This window comes from Rhinolophus sinicus, linkage group LG06 (genome assembly GCF_036562045.2).
Source record: "Rhinolophus sinicus isolate RSC01 linkage group LG06, ASM3656204v1, whole genome shotgun sequence".
Classification (NCBI taxonomy): Eukaryota; Metazoa; Chordata; class Mammalia; order Chiroptera; family Rhinolophidae; genus Rhinolophus; species Rhinolophus sinicus.
Genome location: NC_133756.1, coordinates 51,889,509 through 51,903,319, shown reverse-complemented (window position 1 = coordinate 51,903,319; position 13,811 = coordinate 51,889,509). Strand labels below are relative to the sequence as shown.

Sequence of the window (13,811 nt, the reverse complement as noted above, 5' to 3'; positions counted from 1 at the left end):
AAAACAAGTCGATTTTTCAAAGTAAGAAGTGGAGCCCCAATGCTGTGAACCCAAGTTCTGTTGGGCTCCAAATGCAGCTACGTTACACTCTTTTGTGTTTTGTTTTTTCCTCATGAAATGGTAGAAAACTCTCCTGGAAAGAGAGTTAAAGTGCTCGATGTGCCAGACCCGACAGCTTCCCGCAGCACATTGGAGCCGGTCCAGTTCTTCTCCAAAAAGGCTTCTTTCCTCTTCAGGGTTTTGGCTACTGAAGGTTATTCTCCAGAAACCAGTCTTTTTCTCTGTGTCCTTTCCAAGTGTTGTTTAGTTGCCCAGCTAGCAGATTCAACTTTTCTTTCCTCTTTATTGTTCTTCTCACCTGTGTATCAACAAATTTAATATCACTTGTTCTCACTTGTCTTTCCTTTTCCTAAAATACATTTAGCCTTCGTCTGTACATGACTGAAGTTTTTCTGTGCCATTTCCTGGATCAACTGAATGTGTCCCCACCCTCCCTCCAGCCCCCCACCCTCTGCTTCTGTGAATGTATATGCATGAAACTATCAATTGTCCTAGAAACTTCTACATGGCTGGGCCAAGTTTGGTCTCTTCTACCCAAGAGCAATTAATATTGGGCAAGTTATCTAACCAATATATGCCTTGATTTCCTCATTTCTAAAGGCAATTAGTATCTACCTCATAGGCTTGTTTTAAGAACCAAATAAAATACTATAATACTTCACACAGTGATTGGGACTTAATAAGATATTAATAAATGTGAGCTCATTATTATTGGGATTTGATAGAGCATGTCAGTTCCTTCCATCAGATCAGGCTCATAGGAGGGGCTAGGACTACCAATAAACTCACCCAAAGGGGAGCTGGAACCTTACGGTTTAGGCTGTCACGTTAGCACACTTTCTGAGGACTACAGTCGGGGTCAACCAGGCAAATAGTTGGCAACAGGGCTGACACTGAAATACCAGGGAGTACCAGTATTTGAGCAAGACACAGCAACGAAGAGTTGAGAAGTGTTTGTCAAGGGACGTGAAGGCTTGGTTCCCTAGGCTGATTTCTAGGACAGGCCTCCAATCCTTTGGAAGTAATCTTTGGTAGAGGAGCGGGAATATAGGCAAGTGATCAAAAACTTGAGGATGGGCAGAAGCTAACTATAAGCCATGGAGTAGACGCCAAAACTTGGGACTGCCGTGAAGGCCCAGATCTAGAAGTGGGGGCTAGCGCCAGAGTCATATTCAGAACAAGGGGAGCAACATGGAACCTGGGAGTGTGGGGCTGGGGCAGTCCCAGGCCAGGCATAGGGACCCAGCCAGCTGGTCACGATCCTGTGATTCCGGGTGGGGAGAAACATAGAAGTGAGGAGCCAGGCTGAGCTATGTGTATACAGATCTGTTGATGTGATACTTAATTAACATCTTCTGCTACTACTGTGAAGTGTTATAAAGATAATGAAAAATAGATGTGAAGGTGATTTTTACGTTTTGTTTTTTTTAAAGCTTTTTAAATGTGAGGCATTGTGGCTATTATTTATAATCATACTTTTTCATGATAGCAATGCAATATTCCATTTACATTCTTGTGTTTCTTCATAATTTACCTTGAATAATATTTCCATTATAATAAATACAACTGGTGTATTGAATAAGTATGATTTGAGAGATGTAATAAGAAAAGCAATTTTATGTTTGCCTCCCACTGTCACATTAAAGTGTATTCAGTAAGATAAATGTTTTTCCCGCTGCTGGAAAAGCTCAAGGGGACTTAGTAACAGAAAGTCCCATGGTGGCTTTAACTTGCAAAACAGAGCTTAATTCAGAAATTAACATGTCTAGTCTGAATTTTGATTTTCATTTAAAGGTAAGACCTTCTTCCCTCTCCTTTCTCGTCCTGTCCCTAGCTGCTTTCTAGCAATCTTGGCAGGGATGGATTGTGGGTTGCTTCTCCCACCTAAGCAGCCTCAGGTCCCTCCTGAATATTATACCATTAACTATAGAACTCAGGAAGGGACAGAAGGAAAAGGACCAGAATGTTCTTACTTGGACTGGTGCTTTCATTCTATCTTCTTACTTTCCGGGACAGATGATGTTTAAAGCTGACTTTTTTTCTCTGGGACCATCCTGGATTCATTGACAGCTCACCAGCTGGGCCCCTCTCACCTACGCTCCTACAAGGTGAGCAGCAACCCTCATTCTCCTGATTACTGACACTCCTCAGCCTCTAGATGTCCAGCAGTCCAACCCAAGCTCAGATTCCATTGGGATCTCTTGCCTTTTGGCCAAAGCCCTGGTTGAGCAGGTGGGATCGCTTTTAAAATGATTCCAGGACAAGATTCTACCAGCTCTCATTCTCTGTTGGTGAGCCAACAATAGCAAATCTCTTAGATACTTCTGTCCCGGCCCTCAGACTAACAGCCACCCTGCCACAGTCCTCAGATTTGTGTCACACCCTAGCCCGGTGTGCACCTGGAGAATGGCCCTGGCTCACAGCTATGGTTGTTGGCTGGAGGCTTCAGTTACTGTCCACATGGGGTACTCCATGGGATGGCTCAAAACATACAATAAACAATGGTGGGAAAGACACAGAATAACTGCTATAGACATTCCTGTACAAGAAGGGGGAAAGGTCATGGAAAGGTCCCGTCAGACATAGGTTGGAAAGTCCTTGATTAGGTCTCTAGGCCTGGGAATAATTCTTCCTCTTCTCAGTCCCTTTCTCTGCTCTCTTGTCATTATTCTCTGAGCAATCCTTCCTTTTAAGGATTGCAGCTGAGCAGTTTTCTCAACCTGCTTCCTTCCAGTGGAATTCACTTGTCCAAGGACCACTTTTCATGTTGTGCTGTCTCTGTCCCTTTCTGGCCAAGTGGCCAAGTTGATAATTCTTCTGAATGTATAATTCTTTTTAAAACATTATGGATTTTTTGTGTGAATTTTATTGAGTTATACCATTAGACAAAAGCCACACCTCCAAATCCTTTCAATGTAATCCCGTCTCTCCCATCTCTCCCTTGGGTTTTTGCTGAGGAGGCTGAGGGACAACACCCTCAAGCTTTCCAGAGCCCTAGTGTTTGATTAGAGCATCTGTGATCCACACTGTAAATCTTTCCAGACTGCCTTCTTCATACTGGATTGTACTCTGAGGAAGCACCCTTAATGTTCCTGATGTTTTAACAGAAGACTTTTCAGTCATACCCTTAGCTTCATATTTGACCCGTTTTTCTTCCTGGCAATGCTCTGGATTTGTTCTTTGCCTGGAAGCCATTTCTTAATTTTAGCATCATTTGCCGTCTTAAGAACCTAAGAATTTTTGAAATCATTCCTGGCTCCTTTTGGTTTAACAATTCTTCCTTTAGTTTATGTCATTCCTCTTGTATTCTACTATAAGCAGAAAAAACAAACCAGGCGGCACTTTTAACGCCCTCGCTGGAAATCTCTGTGTCATCCATCCAGTTCATTAGGTACAGTTTTTACTTTCCAGATAACTACATGCAACACTGTTGCCGAACTTTCTACTACTAACATGTCCAGTTCTTCTTGATTCTTGGTTCCAGTAACATTTGCTTCCCTTTCTTGTAAGCCCTCACTCATTGCCTTATCAAAGACTATGAGGCATCGATTAATAGCGACTTTGAGGCATGTTAGGCTTTCATTAAATGCTCTCTTCGGTGCCTACTGCCCCGTTCCTAAGCCACTCTCACATTTCAGATTTTTGTTATTGCAGCACCCCACTTCTATACTAGTTATCTATTATGTAATAAATTACTCCCAAACATAACAGCTTTAAATAACAAATATTTATTATCTCACAGTTTCCGAGGGTCAGGAAGCTTGGAGCAGCTTAGCTGGATGGTTCTTACTCAGGCTGTCTCATGATTGTAGCGGAGCTGTCAGCTGGGCTGCAGTCTATGGAGACTTGGGTGGGGTAGAGGTTCCATTTTTAAGCTCATTCGCATGGCTGTTGGCAGAGGCTTCCATTCCTCCTCACATGGGCCTCTCCACAGGGCTACTCATGACATGGCTTCTCCCAGAGTAAGTCATCTAGGACAGAAAAAGTACATTCCCAAAGAGGAAGCTGCAGATTTTTATACAGGCCTCCCTTGGAGACATTGGAGCTTCAGTTCCAAATCATGAAGTGAATATTGCAATAAAGTGAATCACACAAATGTTTTGGTTCCCCAGTTCATATAAGTTATGTTTACACTATACTGTAGTCTTAAGTGTACAATAGCATTATGTTTAAAAAAAAAAGTACATACCTTAGGTAAAAAATTACTTTATTTCTAAAAAACAATGATAACCATTATCTGAGCCTTCAGAAAGCTGTAATCTTGCTGGTGGAGGGTCTTACCTTCATTTTATAAGAAACACAGTATCTGCAAAGTGCAATAAAGTGAAGCACAATAAAATGAGATATGACTGTACTCTAATCTCAGAAGTAAGTGCCATCACTTGTGCTGTATCCAAATCACTACAAATTAGTCATTAAAATGAACCTACACTCAAGGGGAAGGGAATTATGCTTGACCTCTTGAAGGGAGGAGATTCAAAGAATTTGTGGTCATACTTTCAAAACTAACACAGGTAATATACTGACTGAGGAAGATAGTTTTAATTTCTTTGCTTTCCAGTTGTCTGATTTTAAGACATAACATATCTTAAAGTAATCTATCCTGTAAAAAGGAAGACTTAAGTAATATTAGGTATAGGAAGGCATTAAAAAATTGGCCATTTAATTTCACAATCTAGTTTACGCAAATAGAAAAGGAAAAAGAAATCTTGCTTTTGTGGCTAATTTACAAAGCACTGACATCAATGAATTAAGCATATTCTTGCATTAGCAGCAAAAATGGACCACTCATACTGACGGCTTTATCTTGTGGTTTCTTTCTCTCAGATTTGTGGTTAGCTAATTATGTCATCAAAGGGTTTACATCACCTACCTTGTCATTATAAATACTTCCTCTTTGTTGACTTCTGGTTAATTTTGAACAAGTAGTCCATTCCAACCGAAATAAGTCTTTCCTAAAGAAAATTCACAAATTTGAAAAAACATAAAAATGATATAAAAGCCACAATTAAATATTATGATAGACATGGCATAGTGGTACATCTCGGAGAGGTACATAATTGTTGTAGAACTTTGCTAATTTTGTAATTTTCATTCACATTTACAATTTTTCTGCATAGATACAGAGCAAGGTAATGTCAGTCTAATAAATATAAGCCACAGTCAATGATTCTAGGACAGTTCTGTTGTCATACATTGTTCTGGTAGGAACTGGAGTTCACTAGGAGAACTGAGGATAGGAGAAAAAAGCTTATTCCATTCTTTCCTACGTATCCACATGGACTGCTTCAATTGAGTATTCAACATCAGGTCCTAAAAAAGGAAAATAGGTCTATGTAGTAAATAGGGTCGACAAACAGGAAAAGTACTGCCACTGAGTGCTTCTTTTTATTATTTTTCCCTTCTTGGTCCTGGCCGAGTACTGTACAGGATTTAGAATGGCTGAAGCTAGTGAAGAAGGTGATTTCTCTTGCAGCACTGAGTGGCCCTAGATCTCAAAGCCTTGGAATCAGCATAGTATTCTACCCCTCACAACGCTTTGTAGACAAAGCTCAGTCTTCTCCATGAGTTTCTCCCTTGCTTCTCAAAGATCAGTCTTCCAGCGTTACCTCAAAAACAAAGGATTATTTCTCACAGCTTACTTACTCCTACAACCAACTCATTAGATGTGGGAGCCTAATTATTATGCATTCACATGATTTATGTGTTCAACGGTTGTAGGAATCAAGACATCCTTGTTGGCACTGACTGGTTGGATCGTTACTGCTGCTTTCTCGTTGTAACTGAAATCCATAAAATAATTCAAAGCTTATTTGTTCTCTTTTTTTCTCCAATACATTGTATTTATACGCAGAACATAAGGAAACCCCCATATATGTATGTTGACAAAAGTCATAATCTTACAGGAGATTATAAAATTAATAAAAATCTCAATAATTTCCACAATTCATTTGATTACGATATTGGGGTATATGGAACAACCTACAGCTACCAGGATTAAATAATGTCATTAGACAAGGACAGATATCTGATGGTGATTTGTAATGGTAATGGAAGAGGAACTTCTTAAGTCTCACACTTAAAAGTCTGTGTTGTGCTCATTTGCTAATAGGTTTCTATGACTGTTATCGTAGATGCTATGGATCATTAAAATTTTGTCAAACAAAAAATTTTTGTGATCTCATACTTTCCACTGTAGAACTATGATAAAGAAAGATAAAGGAATGCTTTTTCCCCCCATATTTTTTTAAATTAAAAAATTAAAATTAAATATGACAATTCAAAAAAATGAATAAATTACGTGTTCAGCTCAATAAAATGTCACAAAATAAACTCACCTGTGTAATCACCACTCAGACCAAGAGAAAGAATGTTGTCTTCATTCGTCTCTCAATCAATGCCTCCTTCCTTCTTTCCCAGAAGTATGCATTATCCTGACTTCTAGCATCATTTTGGCTGTTTTAAAACTTTCTATGAAAGGAATCACAAAGAATGTATTCTTTAGTGTTTGACTTCTTTTGTTCAACGTTGTATGTGTGAGAGTAATCGATGTTGTGGTGAGCAACAGTTCTTTAATTGTAATTACTATATAAGATTCCATTTTATGAATGCAAATACTATATACTGATATTATTCATTTAATGTCAGTAGAGATTTGGGTTGTTGCCAGTTTAGGACCACTAGAAATAAGGCTATTCTGAGTGCTCTTAAGCATGTCTTTTGGTACACATATGCATGTATATTGCATGTATTGCTGTTGGCTATAAACCTAGGAGTGGATCTGCTGGGCAGAGCTGGCTTCATGGGCACACAGCTTGGATGGGTTTTGAGATTATCATGCTGAGCGAAATAAGTCAGACTGAAAAAGCAGAGAACCATATGATTTCACTGATATGTGGTATATAAACCAAAAACAACAAAAGAGCAAGATAAACAAATGAGAAACAAAAACTCATAGACACAAACAACAGTTTAGTTGTTATCAGAGGGTAAAGTCGGGGTGGTGGTAGATGAGGGTAAAGGGGATCAAATATATGGTGATGGAAGAAGAACTGACTCTGGGTGGTGAACACACAGTGGGATTTATAGATGATGTAATATACACTTGAATTATACACTTGAATTATACACTTGAAAGTTACTAACAATTGTCACCCTAATAAACTTTAATTAAAAAAAATGTTAGGGGGGGGTTCACATCTGATTCCTATGAAAAATTATTTACTTAGTTAACTAGATGCCTCTACCCTGATTGTAATACTTTGTAAATAAATGTATTTTAATTGTGCAGATATGTTTGAGTTATTTCTATTCTACTTGTAGTTTAAAACTTGACACAAAGGCCTTTTCTTTTGATATCTCAAGGCAAAATATTTACACTGTAACATTCTATCTTATCTAAATTTATTTTATGTCCACTATACAATTTAAACTCTTGTGGAGAAGAAATTGTGTCTTACCAAACTATGTAGACTCCGAAGCACCTAACATAATGTTTTGCACATAATAGGAGCTTAATATATATTTGCATAATAAATGGGTGATGAGTGAATAAATAAGGAGGCCGGAGTGCAGTAAAAGGAATGTGGATCGGAATAAGAAGAGCTAGGTTTCTGTGCTGTCTCTGCATTAGGCAAGTGCTTTTTAAATGTTTTCTTAGTGTCCTCATTTGTAAAATCAGAATAAATCCCTGTCTATCTGAAGAAGTTTTGAGGCTTAAGAACATAATTTTCTTAATGTGCATTATAGAACAATAAACAAATATAAGGTAGTCATTTATATTTTAAAAAGGTATTGGTAATGGGAAATATATGCCTGTAAAGGCATAAAATACCTTCAGAAAACTACACAAGAAACAGGGGAACAAGCAGGGGAACTGGGTGATTGGGAGACAGGATAGGAATTTGAATTTTAATATTATACCCATTTGTATTTTAAACCATTTAAATATTTTAGCTATTAAAAATCAAATGAATAGAATTTAAGAAAAATGTATTGTTATTTCATTTTGTATCAGAGAACTTGGCTCAGCAAAAATACTTTTGGTGCTGATAGTCATGATCGAGATTGAGAGCCTTATCTAAACACCTTTATAGACAGAGGTTTAAATAATTTGTGAGTTAATCACATTGCTTTTATTTATTTATTAAAAAGTTCTTACCTTTATTATTTATACTCTAGCTCAGAGCCTGGAGCATATATTGATTATTTCTTAAATTCATTACATAGTTTGAGCTTGTTAGATTATTACACTAGATTTGGAAGGGTCAAAATGCTAGAGATTTCTGGAATGTGAGGTTCCTTGTCGTTGAATATAATTTAGAAAGTTTTCCTGAGTACCCTGCAACAAATAGATCTTTTTTAGGGCGTCCAGCAGGGAAGGACAGCTACTCATGCATCCTTGGTGAGGAATACTGTTCTCCTGGGATGACCTTGCAGCACTGATAGGAATACAGGTGACTTAATGAGAAGGGATGGGACCCTCAGTCACCTCACTCAACTACCAAACTTGGTGATAAACAGAGTGACACATGTGGCAGCCAGATGGCCTGTACCTCCTTAATTTATGTAGAGGTTTTCTGAGTAAACTTTTCAGTCATGTAAAGTATTTCTTAATTATTCAGGAACCTTCCCTAGCCTTTGGTTTTGTCTACGTCCTGGCCATTTCGAGTTCCACTAGATAACCAGGGAAAGTAGATTGGGATCTGAAATCCAATCCAAAGAAATACGCTGTTTTTAAATAGTGTTGAACTTGAGTGGTTGAAACTTTTGTTGAACTTGAGTGGATTGAAACTAATGCCTCAGTCTGAGGATGGAGGTTGGTTCTGGAGCTTATTTATCTGTGTCTTTCCCAGGTTGGCAGAAATTTAAAAAAAAAAAAATTACTTCACTGTCTCCAGCTATTGTAAAATGGTTTCTGACTTTTTTTTTTTTTTTAACTTTTCTTATTCTCCTTGCAAACTTTCCAGCTTTAATAAATTTAATTTATGATGTTTTAAACTAAACAGATTGGAAAAGAGGCTTTGGGAGGAATATTTTCTATTTATAATTTGTTTGGGTATCCCAGTTTCTTAATCATATCTCTTAAAAGATTCAGGTTTTTTTTTATCTTAAGCTTTCAAAATCTGTCATATTTCCTTTGAGAGGTAGATAGGATGTTTGCCCAGAGCCCTGCAATTTCCAAATTTGAACAACAAAAGTAAGTCACTACTAGCATTATATTAACAAAAGATTTATAGTCACCACTAAGCTGCAAGTAATAAAAACTTATTTAGCTTCAGATTGATGTAAAAACCTAGCAAATCATTATATATTCATGACTTTTGGTTCTGTTGCTCAATGTGAAATATAATATGAACCACTTTTCTAGGTGTTTCAGCTGCGTATTGCTTATGATTTGGGGTGGCTTGGGATGGCTTAGCGATAGGTAACTAAAACAACAGACAATAATAACTATTCATTTTCCCATGATTCTGCAATTTAGTGAGGGCTTGGGGGGGATGACTTGTCTTCGTTCCGTATGGTATTGTCTGGGGTGGCTCAGTTGGAAATGGATGGTCTACAAGCTTCACTTATGTGTCTGGTGCCCTACCTGGGGTGACTGGATCAACTGGGGGCTGACTGGGGCTTCTCTCTGTTCCTTCAAAATCTCTTATTATTCAGGGCTTCTCTTTATACACCTGGTATCTATCTATCTATCTATCTATCTATCTATCTATCTATCTATCTATCTATCATCTACCTATCTAGGAGTATCTATCTATATCCATCCATCTACCCACCCACCCACTCACCCATCCATGCACCCATTTATCCATGCAAGTGGCTTCTGTCTCTAAATGATAATTAAACTTCTTTATATGGCTGCTACCTTCCAACAGAGTAAAAATGGGAATGACGATGCTTCTTAAGACATTGACCTGGAATTGTCAAAGAGTCACTTCTGCCATATACTTTTTGATAAAACAAATCACAAGGACAGTCCAAATTCAAAGGGACTAGAAATAGATTCCACTTCTTCAGGAGGAAGTGGCCTGGGTATTCAGAGGTGAGAGGAAGGTGATCATCTGTGGAAACAATTTACCGTCTCAAGACAGCAAGAGCAGTCCATTAAAACATCTCTTTCATGAGTTCCTTCATTCCTAAAAAGGAATCAGTTTTATTCCCCTAAAATGTGTCCTTTTATGGAACCTGACCTTTTAATTTTTATCTGATCCTCATCAATATGCACAGGTTTTTTTCTGTATTTTGCCACATTACAAATGAGATGTTTATGTTTGCCTTATTGCGTTTTTTGTAATAACTACATATACTTCCAGGCACACCACACACACAAACACAAATGGTTTCTGCAATAAGACAGATCTAAGTTTTAATGCCAGCTTTTACTACACGTGACCGGGATGGCCTTGGGCAATCTACCAAAACTATTATTTGCAGTTTTCTCATCTGCAAATTGGGTTGACAGAAATATTTATTTTATAGCATAGTTGTGAGATTTTAGTGAGATAGGAAGTATTTGATACGTAAGTCTTCCATCGTTATTAACTATTATCATATCGTCTCATGATTTCAAAGTCATTTACAAACTAACGTTTATTTTCACTTTTATTTTTTAAGTCTCCCTGTAGTTTGAGCAACCAGGTAAATGGTGATGCCATTTAATGAGGTGGGAAAGACTGAGATAAGAATATGTTTTGGGATAAGTAATTTTGTGGGTAAGAAATGATCCTAGAAGCTATTAAGATGATATATGAGTATATACTCAATTGTGCATATATACTTGTATGTTTAAATGTATATAGATACATAGCAAGACAGAGAGGGAGAGAGAGATGGAGGAAACAATTATCCCAATGATGATTAAGGGCTAGACTATTCATTATTCTTTGCTTTTGAAGACAGAAATTTTACCTTTACCTTATTCTCTTTCTAGTATCCATAACACAGACCACTATCACTTCCAGGTGGTAGAGTATTCATATCATTTTCACTTAGTTGTATTATTGCTTTCCCTGTAGAGTGAGCTTGAGAAGTAACCTGGAGACAACTTTTAGAGCTCCTTAGTATTCCACAGATTCAGTTATATCCAGGTTAAATCATGCCTTTCATTTGCTGAGTGTTTTGAATACCTTTCCTTGCTTTCTCAATATGTAATAGGACAAGGAAGAGCTTACAATGTGTGTATTCTCTTTGTCCTCTAGAGCTAATAATTTCTATTAGAATTTGAACAAACAAGTGTCTTGTTATTTATTAATATTCAATGTTAATTAACATTTATAATTTATAAAACATTTTCATAGTCAATACAGAATGTGATCAAGATAAACCCTTAACGTACCATTATTATGCCCATCTGACAGACAAGGAAACATGCTTAGAAATTTTAAGCATACAGCTAGTGAGTGGCAGAGCTAAGACTTAAGCATTTTCCACCTCCAGAATCTATGCAATGATAAAAGGTTTGATAGAAGAAGCAGCTTTTGGGAAGTATATGAATTTAAATTATTCCTGATTCCTATCACTATGAATACTTTGAAATGACTCTACATATTTCAAAATTTCTAATTAAAATATTTTGGTAACATTCTTTTAAAATGCACCATCTGTGATTCTTCAGCAACTTTTCATGGGGGATCTGTGGTTTATTTTAAATATATGTTATTAATTCATAACCAGAGTGAACTACAATGTTAATCAAAGATATTCATCAACAGATAAGTCTTTCATTAAAGAAAGACTTTTAAAAAGTTATTCTTTGCCTAGTTATTAATAAGATTTTAAAAATCAAATTATTGCCATTATAGCAAGCTGATAGTCAATATATCAGGTTGAGAAATTATTTTGATTAGCATAGTGTCTTTACTCATAAACTCATGTAATTAGGCATACAGAAAATCACACTAAAGAGACTTTTTTTCCCTTCAGCAATTGACACTCATGGTACAAAGCTGGAATAAAATGATTGGATCTATTTTTTCTTCCATTGTTATTTTAAAATATTAACCTCACTTCTAGCCAAGAAGAACTAACTTGAGACAAGAGTAAGAGGTTATTAATGTGAAGCAAATGGAGATTCAATCTTGATTCTCAGAAGGTGTTTTCACGAAGCAGGGAATTACATTCAGTGTGAAAGTACCATGTTGGATTTTTCCAGCTGAGCAGAAAAATGCCCTGTATTTTAGATAGCAAAAAATAAATCTAGAGACTGTCACTCACATTAAGAAAGCATACTCGTATATCATTTGTCATTACAAAGAAGAGCTCAAAATATTTTCTGATTCTCATTTGTCATTTCTTTTTGACCCATGGATCATTTTAAAAATATATAAATATTTTTCTAGTTAGTTTTTTATTTTTGATTACTAGCTTAATTTATTGTGGACAAAGGTATAATCTATAATAATTTTAACCCTTTGAAATTTATTGAAAATTTATTCTGAGGCTCTGTTATTATATGTATAAAATCTTAGAAATATTTTATTTTTCTCATGAATTAAGCATTTATCATTGTGAAATGACCCTCTTTATCTCCTTTCTTTTCTCCTTCCCGCCTGCTTCTCCTTTCCTTCCCTCTCTCCCCTTTTCTTCCCCATACTATGCACACATTGCTTAAGACAAAGCAAAAGAAGTTGCCTCTTCTCTTACAAAAAAAAAAAAAAAAAAATACAACTGCTCTGAAGAAAATGTAATGATTTATAAGAACCAGGTCAATCTCATGAAAAACAAATACCAGGTTATATCTCATATGAGTTCATATGATAGGTGCATTCGTGTGTTAGGAACTTGTTAATAAGACTCATTTGCCATGACACACAGCTCTTTCTTTGTGGTTGACAATATACAATAGGTCTGCTAACCACATAATAGCTTCATTTACCAATATTGCAGAAGAAACCTCTTTGTATGACCTGTCCTAATACAATAATTTTTCTGTTAATTTGGTTTCAGTTTTTTAATCCCACAGCAAGCCCAGTATTATATTAAAGCTCATTTTGGCAAATGGATTCTTTCCTAGCACTGAAATGCAGTGACATGGAACTTTGGTTTCAACACCAGTTAATGGACAGCTATTGCCCTAGATGCTGTTGTTTTTGATGATTGGAGCATTTGTTAGCTTGTTATTTGGAACAGCTACTGATTAAAGACTCTTCTACTAACGATAGCAAACACATGTTTATGGAGGCCTCAGCCTGTACCGGGCACTATCGAATTGTATTTCACAGAGGTATTTAGTTCTTGACATGTTATGATAGCTCTGTCTAACCTTTCAAACAAAGAACTCAAGGGAGCTAAAACACTCCTGTCATTTGTATATTATTAAAAGCCTGCAAAACAGATTTATCTAATCCTCAGGATGGCTTTGGAGCAGGTATTATAATTAAGATCTTAGAATAGAAGGAACTGAAGTTTAGAGATATTAAGTGACTTACCCAAGGTCCCTTTAGTAGTGACAGAGTCAGGTACTGGGACCTAGTGAAAAGAGCAGGGTGTCAGAGAAACTCAAAGTTTCACCATCTCTGCCATTTCCTAGCTCTGTGACTATAACAGGATTCTTAAATATATCTGAGCCAGTTTCCTCATCTGCCTTGGCTTTGTCCCAGGGTTGCTGATAGGATTGAATGAACTAATGGGTGTGGAAATATCTGTAACCTGAATGTGTATCTAAATGTTAGCTACATTATGTAACCTTTGTGGAGGAGATACGAGATGGCAGAGGATTCTAAATCACACCATTTCAAGTCAGGCAG

General features: G+C 36.8%; 1 long non-coding RNA gene across 1 annotated transcript; it reads right to left on the bottom strand.

Moving 5' to 3' along the window:
• Window positions 1-3,801: 3,801 nt before the first annotated feature.
• Window positions 3,802-13,568, bottom strand: LOC141572389 (uncharacterized). Its single transcript, XR_012497752.1, has 4 exons — window positions 13,494-13,568; window positions 6,399-6,531; window positions 4,934-5,015; window positions 3,802-4,031 (listed from the first exon to the last, which is right to left on the bottom strand). It is a non-coding gene; the product is annotated as an uncharacterized LOC141572389 (long non-coding RNA).
• Between the last annotated feature and the right edge of the window lie 243 nt (window positions 13,569-13,811).